Source organism: Rhinatrema bivittatum, chromosome 3, assembly GCF_901001135.1.
Source record: "Rhinatrema bivittatum chromosome 3, aRhiBiv1.1, whole genome shotgun sequence".
NCBI lineage: Eukaryota > Metazoa > Chordata > Amphibia > Gymnophiona > Rhinatrematidae > Rhinatrema > Rhinatrema bivittatum.
The window spans coordinates 16,224,390-16,242,909 of record NC_042617.1 but is presented as its reverse complement, the minus strand read 5'-3'; the positions used below and the strand labels follow the sequence as shown (position 1 = coordinate 16,242,909).

Here is an 18,520-nt window from a genome sequence, read left to right as displayed (position 1 = left end):
TAAACCTTACTGCCAATGCAGCAAGGAGTTTTACTCTCACAAAATGTGCATTCAAAAATGTGAGTCCTGCTTAACACTCTCATATGGAAATCTCATGAAATGAGGGCATTAATCAGTACTCCCTGAAGCCAGAGAGGTGCTGGCCTAACTCAGGTTCTGTTAATGCCGGAAACTTTACTCCTGGTCAGAGGTGTAGAAACGTTTCCAGCCTTGCTGTGCTGGCATTTGAAACCAAGGGACAGGCGAAAACAAAAGCAGTTTTTCTTGTTCTGGCCAGATAGCCAGATAAGTCCATACATATCTGGCGCAGTGGCAGCACTAACTGCAATTAACCTTCACCAATTAGTCAGATAAGTACTCTCTCCCATGATACGTGTTTCAAGGGATGCCACCTCCCCTCCCATCCTTCCTGAGTTAAAATATGTGGTTGGCCTGTGGAGAACGCACATTTTCCAGTCAACTCCTGATACATCAATAGAGCATTGGCTTACTGCACCGGGAGTTAAACAATTATTTTGAATCTGTGCATTTACACCGTGTCTGGAATCCAGCGCACGGTTTCTTAATGCACACATTATTGTACCGGCCTGTGTGTTTGGTGCCTACTCCGTCTAATAGCAAATCTGGCCAAGCCAGTGTGTCGGGGGAAAAAGCTGAGCTGCTAGTTCTCCTTATCTCTATTCATTCAGAAGACTTCCCCCTGATCTTTAAATTAATGAGGCGGCTGGAAAATGGGGTGGGGGCACAGGGGGAGGGGATAATCAAGTAGCTTTCGTGCACGCACAGCACGGTTATCTTTATTCTGAAGAAGAGTTTGCCTTCACTGTTCTCCAACTCTCCTTCTCCTCCACTCATTGCCAAACTGCAAAGCACATTAGGCCCACAGCAAGACAAGGCTGGCAGCCAGCCAGGAACAGCTGTCATTATCTTTATGAAATGAGCGATAAACTCCCATTATCTAATAAATGCAAGACCAGAAGGGCTTATTTCCTGCTCAAATAAAATTAAAGGTGATAAATCGAAATCATAAAAGCTTAAGTTCTAGGCGGAGTGTCATACAATATTAACATTTTTTCTGTGTCTTTCCTAAATACTTAAGCTGAACCTGAGTCTCTGAGGAGAAATTTATTTTCACATTGAAAGACTGGAGGAGAAAAAGGTTTTCACTGTTCATAAATACTACAATCCTTTTTCCCATTTAAGAGCATAAGAAATGCCATGCTGGGTCAAATCAACGGTCCCTCGAGCTCTGCTTCCTGTTTCTGACAGTGGCCATGTCCAGGTCACTTGGCAGTACCTGTCAGATACCAGATAAAGTCCATTGCACACTGCGGGAACTGGAGACACCCAAGGGTGCTCTGGCTGCATAACGGTTAGTGGAGCTGCCCTCTAGAAACTTATCTGAGCCCTTTATAAATGCCGCTAAATTACTAGCTTTCACCACATTCTCTGGAGGCGAACCCCATAGTTTAATTATGTGTCGAATGAGGAAGTAACTTTCTAGAATCTGTTTTAAATCTGCTGCTAATCTGCTTCATGCAGTGTCCCTTAGTCCCAGTTTGATGAGTAAGCAGAAGTTAGGCACCATGACTTTGCAACCCCAGAATAATGACGTCAGCCTGTCCCGACCCCAAGGCGGGCTATAGGGGATGCACGGAGGTCACTGACATCTCTGTTGCTGCTGCTGGCACAAAATGAACACCAAAAGGAGATAATCAGGTGCTCAAAATATGTCTTTTTCTGGCCCTTTAGTTCCTCCTTTCTCCTTATTCTTCCAGCTCAGTTGAAGCCAGGGCTGAGATTTTGGTGCCATGAGCCATCAAATGTTTTTTTATAATTTATGTAAAAAGATTCATTTCCTGCCTCTTCATAATTAGAGGTGGGGAAAGATTAAAAAAATAATCAAGCATTCACAAAAGTTAAGATTTAATTGCATCATTCACAATTAACCTGGGATTTTTCCCCATGTTTTATAGATCTTCCCTCCCCACTGTTCCTTATCTGGTCACTGCAGTGTCTGTCCTGAGACTGGGAACTGCGCACCAGAGCTCCTGCAGGAACCATGAACCATGGGCTCTATATCCAGCTACCGGGTGTTGCCTTTTAAGCATGACCATGACTCATGTCGCCCTCCTCAGGGGTTGTGAGTGCTGCCTCTGTAGTATTCCCAGCCCCAGCCAACACAGGGAACAGAAAACAGAGCTCGGGAATTGAACTGGGGACATTCTGCATGGTGGTGCCCAGCACCTGCCACCTGATCGCCGAGGAGTTTGAAGAAGGATCCAGTTAGGAACCAAACTATCAACCTTCACCATGGATTAAATATCACTTTCTTTGACATTTTTGCATGCCTAGTTGCCACTTTTCTACATATTTATTGGCCATTTGAACTTGTAACCATTTCTCCAGGCAAGTGAACTGAAATCTGCAGTTTTACTTCCAGTCTATAATTTACTTAGAGTACTGCAGGTAACCTATATTTTTGGTCAACAAACTGGACAATCCCAGCAGCAGCTGCAGGAGACTAGGTCCAAAATTAGCTAACTCATGGCCCACCTGCGCCCCAAATTTTGCAACCAGGTGTCCTTTCACTACTTGGCCAATAGCTGTCTTGCAATTTTAATGATTTTTGGCCTCTTTCCTCCTGCTTCTTTTGGCTTCCAGCCCAATTGGAACCAACCTCCACTGGGGTTAGGTTTCCGTCTACCTTCATTTATGACTACCAAGGGGTTTTCCTCCATTTTTAACGCTTGCCCCCTCTAGCCCAGCTATTGTAGCTTCAGTCCTGGCCCAGAGACTCCCTCTAAGAACTCGCTCTGCATGTACCCTGAGCCTGGCCAGCAGATGTTCTTTCCCCCCGGGGTATTTTATACCTAGCTAGCCCAAGGAGCAAAAGCCGCACTCAGGAACCCAAATCTCCCAATGGCAGAGCACAGAACTGCTACTGAGCCAGTAGGCCACTCTCTGGCTGACTTGCAATTTTGAGTATTTGAAAGCTCCTTTACGTGTTACTTTCCAAACAACCTACCCCGCATAGCGGTAAAGTCTGCTTGGGCATTGACATGAGATGTCACGAATTTCCAAAGCAAACTTATGCACATACATTCTTTTTGAAAATACTTGGGTAATTGGCTGACTATGCACACATATTCCCTTCCGTAAAATTACACCTCCTCTTCGAAGAGTGTCACTTATGCACATACATTTATGTGTGTACTTTGAAATCAAAAGTGAGAGTAAGTGCCAATAGCACCCCGTCTGTGCCCCCCCCAGAATGCTTCTGCTCAGTTCACTTAAAAGACTCGTGTAACTCACACATATGCACATAAAAACTGGGCAGGATTAGGTCAGAGGAAGATAAGAACATAGACTATGCCATGGATGGTGAGACCAGCAAATCATTGAGCCCAGCATCCTTTCTCTGACAGAGACCAGTCCAGTTCACAAGTACCTGGCAGATCCCAGAAAGTAGTCTGTGTTTATCCCACCCCCCTTTTCAATTCTGGCACCAGCTTTGTCTTCATCACCTCCTCTGGAAGGGTATTCCAGGCCTACATCACCCTTTCTGTGAAAAAAATATTTCCAGATGTTGTTCCCAAGTCTACACAAGTCTTGTAGCTCCTCCTAGAAGTCAGATAGGGAAGAATATGAGAAACAGCGCAGAAAGCTGGAACTGTATCGATACAGACACTACAATGCAATGGGAGGAAGACCTGGGAAAAGGCTGAAGGTGTAATGAGTTAAGGCACTGAATGTAGCTCCTCTCCTTTGTTGCTTTTCATTCAGGTTAGGAAGAACTGAGATCCTGGATTTCTCTGGTCTTGAAATTGGGGAATATTCAAATCATTTGCTCTTTCCCTTTTTTCAGTTGAGAATCTGATACTTCCTTAGCTATTTTCTCTCAATTCTCATACTTTGCCTAACCTTGGGGTTTAAATTCATTATGCATAAATCCAAAGTTTAAAAAGCCTCTTGGACATAGAGTGAACAACTTCCTAATGCTGACTTGGAGGCCATTTTAGAAAGTATGAGATGAGAGAAAAGGACAGTGTTGTACAGTCCCAGAGAAAGGAGCTGGGTTGGAGTGGCTTCTACGGCGTGGAAAAAAAAAGTCCATTTTAAACAAAAATGAGGGACTGGGCCATCCAGCAGGCAAGTTGTGCAATCAAATCTAATGCGAGCTAGATGGGAGTCAAGACAGGAACCTTATATGGAAGCTGGTGCCTTGACCGGGCCTGCTCATCTGGCATGCCCGTCTACCAGCTCCTCACTCGCAGTCTCCGCCAGCGCTGCTTGTCCATGGCACCCCCGGGCGTTTCCAGGCCCATCGAGGCCCTCTTCCTTGCAGCGCTCCTCGCGGTGGGGCTTGGCGTCCTCCACGATGTTGGCCCTGCCCCCTAGTGCGCGCACGCGAAACTCCCGGACATTTAAAGGGCCAAGCGCGAGAGAAATTAAATAAATAAATAAAGGGCTAAGCCCGGGAAACTCGTTTGCGGCACACCCCGATGACGTCACCTGAGCCCTGTATATATGCAGGGCTCGAACTACTGCTCTTCCCTTTGGCAATCGGGTCGACACCGTTGGTGCGATAATTTGCCTCTGTACTAAGTGTCTCCTGTTCCAACATCTCCAGTTCCTGTGTCTCCTTGTTCCTGTGTCCTTCCCAGGTAGTACCTACCCGGACTGACTTCTTGGTACTGACCACTGCCTGCCTGACCACTCTACCATCTGCCGCCTGGAACCGACCCTCGCTTACCTCGACTATGCACGGACTGATTCTGGTATTGACCCTGCTTTGGCTGACCTCTCTTGGACTGGCTCTAACCCTTGCGCCTCACTCGGATACTCTCTTCTGGCCCCCGGTGACCATTGGGCCAACATACTTGGATAACAACCGTGGCTTCCACATGGCTAGACCTGCAGGCCCTGCCTGTCTCATCCAGAGGACCTTCCCGAGGTCTCCAGAACTTCCGGTTCAAGTCTAGCTCATCCACTTTGCATCAGCCGCGCACCCTTGCTCGTGGTAGGAACACCTCTCCGATACCTCTCTGGGAGACCACCGGAGGTCCACCTAAGTCCAGGCGGTTCAGGTATCCAAGGGCTCAACCTGCGGAAACCCCGGACTGTTATTGGTGAAGCTCCAGCCAGCCTCTGTCTCCTTGTGTGCTCCGCCTCCTGGTGGCAGGCGCTCTCTGGGTCCGACCAGAGGGCCGTACCAATCCTGCACCAGGCCAAGGGTCCACCTCCAGCGCAACAGAAGCACAGAGGAATAGGAATGTGCCTTTGTCTTTAAATGACAGCAAAAGAATGACATTTGTTTTCTTTTGTGTCATTTTCAAAATGAAATGAAAGAAAAAAACTACTAAAATTAGTTGTGATTTGTTTTTTTTGTGTAGTGCCTTTAAATGGTTTTAGTGCACACTAACACTATTTAGTGAGCATTGAAACTATTTAGCATGCATTAAATAGGAAAAATAAAAACCAGAAACGTTCCACCAATAAACAGAATAAAATAACATTTTTAAAAAGCCTGCACACCCCTGCAAATGACTGCCTGAAACAGTCATTCCCTGTGGTGAAATTACCCTTCAGCACCCTATTGCTGAAATCCAATTACAACCAACAGTGGTGGTCCAGGTGAGCAAACCCCAGGAGGCTTCAGCCTGGGGGTTTGCTCACCTGGACCACAGTGGTGGTCCAGGTGAGCAAACCCCAGTCCACAGTCAGGCTCCAGGTCACCCTTACAGCTCTAGCTCAACTCGTTCTCCTCTTAGCTGTGGCTCATAGAGACTTGCAAACCTCTTCAAAACAGGTTTCTCAAAAATGTGATATCTGCAAAAAGTCTGAAGTTTCATCAGCTTGGTTCACTGAACCTCTGGGAAGCTAATTTTCTGAAAGTCTGAAACAGAGTTCCTAAAAAGGTGCAGATCTGCTCCAGAGTTTTGAAAATCTGAACAGGAGTTTTCAGATTATTTGCAAATTTTCTTTAAATTTGCTGGTAAAGATCTGATAAAGTTTCCTGGTGAAACTGGGAAAAATTGAAATTTAACTGGCCAGACTCAAAGCCGGCTGAAATTTGTCTGGTTTGAGTTTGACCTTGAACTGATTGTACATCTCTAGGGCTTCAGCTCGGCATCCTTCTGGCTTTGGGCTTGGCTCATTATCCTCAGTGTTTCAAGCTTGGCGTGTCCTCACAGATTTAGCTGGGTTGATCATGCTGAGGGTTTTAGATTGTCTGGTTGTTTCCATGCTTTTGGCTCAACTGGTTGTCCTCTCAGCTCGGCTTTGGTTGCTCATTTTATTGGCTCTGGCTCACTTTATTGTCCTAACAACTCTGACTGAGCTCATCCTCCTTGCAGGTCTGGATTGGTTCATTGTTCCCACAACTCTGACTCAGTTCATTCTCCTCATGGCTGTGATTCATCTCCGGTCCTCCTAACTCCGGCTCAGTTCACTGTTCTCATAGATTAGCTCAGCTCCTCATCCTCACAGTGCTGATCTCCCTTGCTAATAAAATTCTCATGGATCTGGTTCACTAAACAAACTGGAGGTAATTTGCAACATCATGCATAAATTAGCTGACAAGTATTCGCAATAAGTTACACCAATTTTCAAAGTGGATATAACTGTATGTGAATCTTCACTTTGCAAATTATCCTGACAAAACTGTGCACACATAGTCACACCTGTATTTTTGATGCACATGGTTTTGCCAAGAGAATTTGCATACATATTTTTTTTAAATCAAAATGTATGCATGTAAGTCCCAACCTCACCTAGAGTGCACCCCATAGAATGCTTCTGCCCAATGTTTGTAAAAGTATATGCATACAAAATGTATGCACATAATTGTACACGCATATCGCTCATGCAATTTTCTAAAAGACCCTTTCTATGGGTTAAGCTGTACCACAGAAGTTCCTTTGAAAATGACCCTTCCTGTGTAGTACATGCACCTCTACCCAGTGCTAGTCTAGTAAAAATGTATTACTCAGCCACTGTGCACAGATTGAAAATAAAACAAGTTAAAATTCATGTAATCCTAAGAATTTGCACAGTTCTTTATGGCATTGTACTTATTTCTCTCCAGTAGTTAATGTAAACCTTAGTGGTTCGGTATCTGGAATAACGCTACTAAGACAAAGATCTTGGCACCCAGCCCCAAGCTTCTCATTTTGTTCATGAGTCTCCTATGCGGGACTGTATCAAAAGCTTTACTAAAATCCAAGTAAATCACATCGTGTGCTCTTCCCTGATCCAATTCTCTAGTCACTCAATCAAAAAAATCGATCAGATTTGTCTGACAGGACCTTCCCCTGGTGAATCCATGCTGTCTAAGGTTGAGCAACCCACTGGATTGTAGATAGTTCACTATCCTTTCCTTCAGCAGAGTCTCCATTAATTTTCCCTCTTCTAAGATAAGGCTAACCGGCCTGTAGTTCCCAGTCTTCTCTCTGTGCCCACTCTTGTGAAGTGGGACCACCACTGCTCTTCTCCAGTCATTTGGCACCACTCCTGTTTCCAGGGATCTATTGAACAGGTCCTTCAGTGGCCCCGCTAGCATATCTCTGATCTCCCATAGTATCCTGGGATGTATCTCATCCAGCCCCCATGGCTTTGTCCACTTTCAGGGTACCTAGCTCTTCCCATATATTCTCTTCTGTAAAAGGAGTTGTGTCTACCACATTCCCATATATGGTCTTGACAACCAGCAACAGTCCTTCTCCAGGGTCTTTTTTAGTGAACACCGAACCGAAGTATTTGTTTAATATTTCGCCCTTTTCTTCATCTCTCTCCACACGTTGATCTTTGTCACCTTTCCATTTCACTATACCACTTCAGACCTTTCTCCTTTTTCTGATATATTGGAAAAATGTTTGTCACCTCGCTTTACCTCTTTGGCAATCCTTTCGGTTTGTTTTCTTAATTTCTTTCTTCGTCTCCCTCAGTTTCACCAGATATTCTTCCCTGTGTTCTTCTTTTAGGGATTCTTTATATTTCTTGAACACTGTTTTTTTACCCTTTATTTTATCAGCCATGTCCTTTGAGAACCAGATCGGTTTCTTATTTCTTTTACTTTTGTTTACTTTTCTAACATACAGATTAGTTGCCTTAGTAATTTCTCCTTTTAGTTTGGCCCACTGTTCCACCTCTCTCATTTTCTCCCAGTCTTCTAGTTCTATCTACAGGTTCATCTCCATTTTGACAAAGTCCATATTTTTAAAATTCAAAACTCGGGTTTTTGTGTGACCTCTCTTTATCTTATTTGCGATATCAAATCATACCATTCGATGATCATTGGTGCTCAGGTGGGCACCCACCCGGACATTAGAGACATTATCTCCATTAGTGAGCACTAGGTCGAGTACAACTCCCTCCCTCTTCAGTTCCATTACCATTTGTTTGAAAAGAGCCCCTTGAAGGGGCATCCACTATCTCTCTACTTCTGGTAGATTCTGTAGAAGAGATTCTCCAGTCTACATCTGGCAGATTAAAATCTCCAACAATCAACACTTCTCCCTTCTTTTCCACCTTTTGGATGTTTTCAATCAGATCTCTGTCTAGTTCTTCCATTTGAGTCAGAGGCCTGTAAACCACTCCAGTAAAAATGGATGCACCATCAACTTTTTTTAGGACGGCCCATAATGTTTCTTCTCTACCCCACATTCCTTGCAGTTCAGTTTTTGACAAAAAGAGCTAATCCTCCCCTTTTCTGTCCTCTCTGACCTTCCTTAACAAGTTATAGCCCGGTATGGCCATATCCCAATCATGAGACTCAGTGAACCAGGTCTCTGTATCAGCAACTATGTCAAAGCCTGCTTCCACCATTAAAGCCTGCAGGTCTAGGATTTTATTGCCCAGACTACGAGCATTTGTGGTCATAGCTTTCCAGCTCGTCTCCCTAGGATTGCTGCTCTTCTTAGTCATCCTTTCTGCTATTTTGAGCTTTTGATACGGTTCCACATAGGAGACCTCTGAACAAAATGAAAAGCTTGGGAGTGGGTGCCAAGATAGAAGCGTGGATTGCAAACTGGTTGACTGACAGGTGACAGCATGTAATAGTAAATGGAACCTGCTCTAAAGAAAGAATGGTGTTAAGTGGAGTGCCACACAGGGTTTGGTTTTGGGACTGGTTCTTTTAATATCTTTGTGAGTGACCGGACAGAAGGTAAAGTTTGTCTGTTTACAAATGATACTAAGATCTGCAACAAAGTGGACATACCTGAAGGAGTATAGAGAATGAAAAGTGATTTAAGAAAGCTTGAAGAGAGTCCTCCGGCACTGTGTACAACAGAGTAACAGTAAACTCAGGGCATGGTAGAGTAGCTAATATAGACACAGAGAATAGGATGGCAGAATAATACCAAAAGATCCATCTAATCTAACCATTTCCCCTTCCCGCTGCAGCAGCACAGAGCCCACCTGATCTCCAGCTTTAACTTCATCTCCTCTCAGGCCTTCTTGAGCTTTGATACTGTTCTTGCCTCAAAACTTCTCATGAAAGGCTGTTCCATTTATCCACCACTCATCTGTGAAGAAATAGTTCCTCCCGCTGTTCCTTCATCTACCCTCGTTAGAGCTTAACGCTGTGATGCCATTGCTTGTTCTAGACCTTCCTTTCTACTGAAACTTACTTGCGTCTCTTGCATTATTTTCTCCTTTCAGGTACTTGAGTATCATATCCCTTTTCCCCTTCTCTCCTCTAGGGTATGTAGACTTCATTTCTTAAATCTTATTTCATAGGCCTCGTAGGCCAGGCCCTCAACCATTTTGGTAGCCGTCTCTGGTCTGCCTGTCCATATACTTTTGAAAATGTGACCTTCAGAACAGGACACAATATTCCAGATGACATCTCACTTAAAATTTGTGCAGAGGCATAGTCTCCTTTTTTCTACTGGTGAAGTATCTCCCTAAGCACTCTGTGCTGATGCCTTGTCAGACTGTTTTGTGACTTTGAGATTCCTCAGATATGAATCCCCCCCTTACTTGTCTCCCCACACCACCCCACCCAGATTTCTGCACCCCAAATGCACGACTTTATACGTTTTTTAATTAAGTCTTAGTTCCACACCACTGCCAGGTTCTTGTGGCCTGGTTTGGCCTCTGTTGGAAACAGGATGCTGGGCTTGATGGAACCTTGGTCTGACCCAGCATGGTAATTTCTTATGTTCTTATGCTCACACCCCAGGTTTTCTTAGAACACTCATTTTATCTACTCCATCAGGTGTCCACTTTGTTCCAGGTCTTAGTATCATCAGCAAACAGACAAACCTCTCCTATCAAGTCCTCTGCAATATTGCTTATCAAAATATTGAAAATTTTTTATTTATTAACATTTGATATCTGCTTTTCATCACCAACAGTAAGGCGGCGTGCTCAAGCACCATGTACCAACCAGTACAACCAACAGCACGGGATAAATACAGGAGATATCTGAGGGAGTGATGGGAATTGTAAGGGTTACATAAATTGAATGGATGGGCAGACTAGAAGGGTCATGTGGTCTTTTTCTGTTGTTATGTTTCTAGGTTTCTAAACAGCATGCCGTCAACTTGTAAAACTTCAGGTGTAACATGTATTGACTACTAAAACATGCACTGAAGTATTGTATACCAGCTATCCCAAGGACTTGGCTTAACCCGAGGCTTTTGTCTTTATCTAATCTTACTGAGGCAACGATTTAAAGAAACATAATACTGAACTTAACAAGACAGCAAAACTGCAGGACCAAGAAAAGCCACTCCTCCATTTTACATTTACAGGCTACTGGATGAGTATGCCTAATTTGTAACCAGTAGCATAGATGAAATAGTTCATCTTTTGGTTTCAAATAAATCGGGAGTCCAGTCTGCAGTAGCATAAGGTCACTGGATGTGCTATTGATATGCGGTCAATTCTTTCATCTTTTCTTGGTTGAAACTGTGAAAGCTGGTCTCAAATGAGAACTGAACATAATATTTGACTCTGAACATGCTCTTGTTTATGCAGCAACTGATCTAGACTGCAGAAGACCAATTTCTGGCTTGGTCGGCCACACATCCTTACCAGTGTTGGCCCAGGGAAGGTACCAGGGGCAGCTCACGTTTGTGTAGGCTCCGGGTAGTCCATCAGGCCAGCAGGCGTAACCATCAAAGGTCCTGTTGCAGACCCTGCCTGCAGAAAAACAGGACTGTTGTAAGTGCAAACAGCAGTGCTAGAAATAAAAGTAATTTCCTCCTATCAATGTGAGTTTTTGGGGATTATTTGCTTTTCCTCTCACACTGTATGAAGTGCAGCCTGAAAATGCTTTTAATACAATCTCAAACTTGTGGTGCGGAAAAGAGATACCTGAATGGGAACTCTAATCTGAAACCCAAATATACTGTCCGAACTTCTGTTCACATGGTTATCCTTTCTTAAAAGCTCTCTGGTATAGGCCTGTAGCCACATTCACTCATCGATAGCTTCCAGGACCCAACTTGAGTCTTAAGTTGGTTTTGCTTGGTAGAAACGTGTGTTCTGCAATTAGAAGAGACCACCTTGAAGTGTCCATGTGGTACACAAGTAAACACAATGGGCCATGCCCTATGAGTTATAAGGTGGTGATAGCACTTCAGGATTCACGCCCAGTAGTATATTACGTCATCACCTGAATTGTAGCAGCATGTCAACTGTGCATGCCTGTCTGCATTTTGGCTGAGTCACTGTACAATGTGAGTATTTGTGTGTGTATGAACGCATTTACACACATGCAAATGAGCAAATGAGGGGTGAATTTACAGGGTAGGCTAAATGCCTGATATAGGCAGCCAAAGTTTTACCATATAAGACTTAGGCTCGCCCTTAGTGCACCTCTGGTTAGGTGCTGGTTAGAATGCAAAACCAGTGTTAGGTGGGTGAGTTCTCATCCCGCCAGGAATGCTTCCAGAGCCACACAACCAGAATCCACTAGTAATCAGCCCCTAAAAGTTTAGTGCTGATGAAAACAGCCAGTCACAGCCATGCAGAAGACTTTGTGGCCATGTATTTCAACTATGCAAATAAGGATAATGACCTCATTAGCTCATTTCAACCTATTCACTAGTGCATTGGGAGAAGGGGGTATGATCCAGAGTGGGATGGATGATATGTTTAGTGCATGGGGGGAGAAGCGGTCTAGGGGGCCATCAGAGGGATGGAGGCTATGTTAGCCAGTCCAGTATCCTTATTTTGCATAGGCCCGGCGATACTCGCAAGCCCCGGGATGCGCTTATGTCCCGGGGCTTTGTGAAAGGGGCGGGAGTGGGACCGAGGCCTCCGGCACAGTGGCCATGCCGTGGGATGGCGTGCCGGCACTCGGCCGGCGCAGGCAGGCGCAACTTATGGAATAAAGGTTGGGGGGGGGTTAGGTAGGGGAAGAGAGGAGAAGATGGGGGGGGGGGGAGCAGAAGGAAAGTTCCCTCCTAGGCTGCTCCGATTTCAGAGCGGCCTCGGAGGGAACAGGGAAAGCCATTGGGGCTCCCCTAGGGCTCGGCATGCGCAAGGTGCACAAGTGTGCAACCGCTTGCGTGCGCTGACCCCGGATTTTATAACATGCGTGCGGCTGCTCGTGCATGTTATAAAATTGGGCGTAGATTTGTGCGCGCCGGGTTGCGCACACAAATCTACGCCCGCATGTAGGCATTAAAATCCCCCTTAGTGAATGCTGCAGTGTGCAAATGTTTACCATGCGTATTCGTAATGGAAAAGTCCCTGTGGTGCAATCCTAATGCAGCTTTAGTGAATTAATCATTGAGGGAGGGGCTAAGTCACTAAAGATCACTGACAGTTATCCCGCATGCTAACATCCCAGTTGCTAAAATATTAAAGTGTGTCCTAGACTCCCACTAATGTTTTAGCAAGCAGACAGTAAAACCTCAGCATTATGGCACAAACTAATGAGTATAAGGAAATGCAAGTGAATACATAAGGAGCTTGTGCAAATTATCTCCCCACTCACTAAATAAACCTCACAGGAATCAGAGAAATTACAGTCTGGACCACGTGTTACGCACTGATTGTACACGCTGTAAAAGCCACCTGATGGCCAGAGGCAGGCTGCTGGATAAAATAGAGACATTTCACCTGCGGTAGCCGTAAACGATGCAGTTTGTAAGGAGGAAAGATGAAAAGAAAATAGAAGGGCATGAGAGACAGAGAAAAGAAGGAGAAAGAGAAGGAGAGAAAAGAGAAGGAGGAAGAAAAAAAAGCCCATCTTCATCAGAGCCCCACGCATCACACGAACCTTGAACACAACGTAGAGAAGGAAAATTTATACTCTTAATTTTATGGTTGAGCAGTGGTAAGATTCATTCATAAATGAAGAAAGCCATAGTAGGGGATACGTGCAAACATTAGTTATGCATACAGAAATGCAGGCCTGGCCAACTGAATTAGCAATGTCCCCGTGGGCACCAGGAGAAGAGCTTTGAACTCAGAGTTGAATCCAAGTACACATGTATATACATGATTTAAGATTTTGCTCAGCGTTTGTAAAATTGCCAGTAAATGTTTTCCAGTGGTGTTACAAATTGTTTGGGACTGGTGTGTCTGCTTTCCTCCTGGCATAGTAATCTGTCTTCTTTACCTCGAGCCAGCAGGTGATGTGTATGAATAGTTAAGGAGATAAATTATAAGCACAGCGGTCATGCTTCATTCTGTATCCCTGCTATCGGGCTCCGGCACAAAGCATTAACAGCAATCGTAACAATACATTTTTCCCTCTGCTTTAGTGAAAACAAGCCCCTTTGCCGGCAGCCGTGCCAGCCTCCAGCTGCAGCCCACACAATTAGGTTTCCTGGGAAGAAGATCTGAGCTTGGAAATCTTCTCGTGTCAGTTCCAGGTCAATTGGGGGAATGGCATCATTCAAGGCCAAATCAAGTTTTCTTGAACTCAAGCGCTCTTACAGAGACATCATTAGATCTGGAGACAGAAATTGCTGCCCACTCTTTGGCAGATCTGGTGTTCAAAATGTCTCCAGCTGAGCAGAGCTTGTGGGGACGTCAGTAAGCTACAGGGGCTATGTGCTACCAATCTCTTATCTGCAATCTTTTACCAGCTCTTTCCTCTGCTCGGTGAGATAACAAATAATAATCTAACAAGGGGATCCCCACCTCCACCCCAGAGCCTCTTCTAGCACGATATTGGTTTTGGGGCGCTCCCCTTCAAAAAAAAGTCATAAAATGTTTCTGCAGGCCTGCTCAGGGCACAGACTGCAGAGGAGGAGTATCCTAGTGGTCAGAGCAGTGAGCTGCAGATCAGGGAAACTGCGGTTCCAATCACAGTACCTGAACGTAATCCGCTTTGAAGCGCTGAAAGAAGTGTGAAAAGCAGAATATAAAAAATTTAAAATTTTTTTTAAAAACCACGAACATTCTTGTGACCCTGGGCCAGTCACTTTATCCGTCGTTCCCTTAGGAAGCCACTAGCTTGCAAGCCCTCTGGGGCAGGGCCTTGTGGTATCTGAAAATAATGTAAACCCCCCCTTCAGCTAAAATTGAAAAGGTGGTCAAGAAATACAAATTATAGATGTAGGAGCCAGCACTATAGGCTGAGCTCTCAGATGCAGGTACTGCTGGTTAGGGATGTGAATTTGTTTCCATCCAGTGCAAAACATGAGGCCATTTCTGGTTTGTCCCTGATGGCCGGTGCTGGGGCAAGACTGAGTGGGCTTCGTTCTAGCTCACTAGGATTTGGGAAGTGAGTAACTGGGGGCTAGGATGGGAGCTCCCTGGCTAGGGTGGAGTGAGAGCTCCCCGGTCCCACCCCTGGGGAAGTGGGAGGGGACCGGGCTTGTGCTCAATTATATTTCTGGGCCTGGGCCCTGGGATAAACTATCAGGATGTGAGGGTGGCTGAGGGCTGCAGGAGGCCTATTTTGGGATTTTTTTTAATGCTTTTTTTTTTTTAATAAACCAAAAACAAAATATTAAAGAAACAAAAAAAAAAAAATCCCCCTCAGAACAAAAAAAATGAACCAAACACTACATTTTGGAACTGCATATCCCTGTCATCTGATTGGGGCTCAGCAGGTAAGGCAGTTCTAGCCAGGGCCAGCTTTTCTGCACCTGGGACAGTTGCTTTCCCCCGAAACTTACCCTTAGAAGTTTTTAGGTAGGATGTTTAGGTTCTTGCTTTTTATAAAATGTGTCTTATGTTATATTTTTATTTACTTATTTAAAAAAATGTGATACTCTCTTATAGCAAAAAAGTTCAAAATGAGGTGCATGCACGATAGGGGAAACAGTTACAGAGCTACCAAGTCTAATTAAAACAGAAGAGAAAATATCAAATACAGATATAACCAGCGCTTTTTGTCTAGAAAAATGGTACAGGTACTCAGACACAGGGCTGTCCTTAGGGGAGAGAGGGGAGAATTGGGGAAACCTCCCGGGGCCCCACACTTGGTGGTGCCCTGGAGTAGCCCCGCCTCCTTCAGCCATCTGCAGAGCTCAATCACAGAATGACACCTCCCACTTTCCGTCCTTCCTCCCATGTGCAGAAGCCATACGAGAGCGATGCTCTTACCTCCTGATGCCTCCTCTGCTGCCATCGTGACATAGGAAAAGCACCAGTGGGGGAATGAGTGGGGAGAGAGAGAAAAGCAGCAGGGGAGGGAGGTTAACAGAGAGAGAGAAAGGCACTACTGGTGATTTTCCCTCTCTCACGCCTCCATCCCCCAACACATACACAGTGGTGCCTTCCTCTTTCTCCTCGACACCTCCCATGCTTTTCTCTCTCACTCCCACCATCGCCTACTCTGATGCATCTCTCTCTCTCTCTCTCCTTGTATCACCTTTCCAAGCATTCAGCCCCTCCTCACCTCCCCCAATATTATTCACTCCTTTTCAGCTTTCACCTTCTGCTTCTCCTCCTCCTCCTCGCTCTCACTCTGTTGGCAGTCGAGTTCTCGGTCCCAGGAGTTCAGAGAGCTGTGGGCCTGCTGCTGTGTCTGCTCCTGTCACTAGGCAAAAAGCAACACCTGGGAATGGGGATGGTTGTTAGGGAAAATGGCAGGAGGATGAGGGCTGGATTAGGAAGCAGAGGGCTGTTCTCTGCTGAATGAGACTCGGGGCACAATCTCTGCGTGCCAGTGCTGTAGTATGGAAACACAGGGCTCAGGCCTCAGTTCTATTAGCTTTCTGCTCCAAACCCTCCCCTCCCAGGCTTTTGTAGGTGTAAACTGCCACCCCTCGGTCTCCCACAGAGTCTGCGGACCCTTACGTGGTGGACGCTCTTTTTTCCCCACTAGCCAGCGCTGCACACCTCATGCACGTGAGCTTCAATGCATACGTGGAAAAAAACAAAACGCTTGAATCCAACCATCTTGTTTATTTTCCTCGCAACGCATATCATGACACAAGATACTCGCCAGCAAAGGGTATTGAGATATTCACACAGTGTGTCACATCCTGAATTGCCAGAGCACCGTAAAGTGGTAAAATGAATTCCAGTGCTTCTGCCAACCACTGCAGGGTGGAGTCCCTCGCACTCGGATGTCCTAGGCCAGGGTGGGGGTGAAGGTAGGGACTCAGGATATTCCTTTGAAGGAGCAGCTCTGAAGAGCCCTCTTTCTTGCTGGGTTTGTGTGGCCGAATGGGACCCACCCAGTCTGTCTCCCCCAGAGGTAGGGAGAGGAAAGCAGGGATAAAAATTAAGAATATGCCCTGTGAGGGGACAATGGTCCCAAAGGAAACCTCCGTAATAAGCAATTCCTGTAGTAATAGTTTTAATAGTTTTATTATGCTTAAAAACAGAATAAATAAAACATTTGAAAAAGAACAGATTAGCAATAGACCATATAATAGATACTTGCAATCTTTCAAATAGTATTTCTTTTCAAAAAGCACTTTAAGAAAAGGTGCTTTTATATACTTTGAAATATGCTTAAACAGCAATTAGAAATTTCAACCAATTCAAACATTTTCTTTACTGCAAAATACCTTGAACTGCTATTAATAATTATACTCTTTTTCTTAAAGAACCTCATACAGTATCCGACTGAGAATCAAATAAGTATCGTCCCTGAATATTTCCTTGCTTTACTCTAATCATGTGTACTTTCCAACTGGTATGTTAAGAAAATGATCCTTTGTAGTATTTTTTTTCCTTTGCAGGCTCTTCACATACAGAGTCCCTTGAGATATGTATCTTTGTGGGGGGGGGGTTCTGCTGCTTTACTACTGAGCTCAGTAAATGGTGATAATCTGGCCAGATCTAGTGTGCATGTCCTAGGTGGGGGGTGTTCACAATTAGCTCTGATCCTTCAGGTAGCAACTCAGGTGTGTTGGTCTCTGGCTGGTGGAGGGGGAGGGGTGTGTCAAATGGCAGCAAGTGTTGGTCCTTTTTACATCTAATTCTTAGTGGAATGAGAGAGGTAACGGTGGTGGGGCCACTTGGCAATAGTGATCATAACATGATCAAATATGACTTACTGACTGGAAGGGGACAATAAATAAAACTACAGCTCTAGCACTAAACGTTCAAAAGGGAGACTTTGATATAATGAAGAAAATAGAAAAAAACTGAAAGGGGGCAGCCTCAAAGGTTAAGAGTTTACAACAAGGACATTGTTTAAAAATCACAAAAAAATAAAGAACCCCCCCCAAAAAAGAACAGTCCTATCCAAAAAAATTCAACCCAACAACAAAAGGACACTGTGTATCTATTTTAGTGCTGTGACGCAATATAAATCATCAAATTTTGTTAATATGGAGACCGCATCAGCAAGCCTGGCAACGGCAGTATATCAAACTACCCTCCGGTCTAATCTTCACTTGCAGTGTTAGTCTTAGTGAAATGATTCCAAATGTATAAATAGTCCATCTGTTCCTGTAGGTATCAATATTATAAGACCCGACAGCGGCCGGTATTTCATGACTTAACAGTCGCTTCTTCAGGAGTATATTATTTTATAGAACAGATGCTGCAATTCAAGCAAAAGAATGTATATTTAATAACAACCTTCAACATTGAAAAAGATGGTACTTAACTTCTGAAGTCCCAGCAAAACCAACCTTCATCCAGGACTTGAGCATCTCAACTGTTTTCACTGTAAACGGGACAGAGACCACCCTGAACCGGATGGCCCTTTAAATAGCCCACGTCTTTCTTCAACATGATGACGTATGACGCATCTGAGTAGCTAGGCAGGAGAAAAGCGTCTCGTTACCATGGGAATGATGCAATGAGCTTCACAGGAAAACCTGCAATTCTAATGCTGAGTTTGGTCCATCAGGATCCACCGTCCCCAAACGATGGATCCAGCGTTGCTCTGCTTGCAAAAGACGGGTGTTAAAATCGCCTCCTCTCCAGTTGGGAGACAGTTGTTCAAGAACACATACCCTTAAATCATCAAATGTGTGCATGTGTTGAATACAATGAGATGTCAATGGAGCCGTGAACCATGAACCATGGCAGGGACAGACGCCCTGAAAACTTTGAGCTTCTCTGAAGCCGAGATACAAACCATGCTACTGAAACCATCAGTTTTCTCCACTACTGAAAGGACAAGTGGATTTAG

The 18,520-nt window shown here is 44.7% G+C and overlaps 1 protein-coding gene across 1 annotated transcript in view; it reads right to left on the bottom strand.

The window, feature by feature from the left end:
- GLP1R (glucagon like peptide 1 receptor) overlaps window positions 1–18,520 on the bottom strand; it is a 328,220-nt gene that overhangs the window by 257,274 nt on the left and 52,426 nt on the right. Inside the window, exon 2 of the mRNA XM_029592923.1 lies at window positions 11,047–11,154. The gene's annotated coding sequence lies outside the window, so the exon portion shown is untranslated. The remainder of the gene's footprint in view (window positions 1–11,046; window positions 11,155–18,520) is intronic.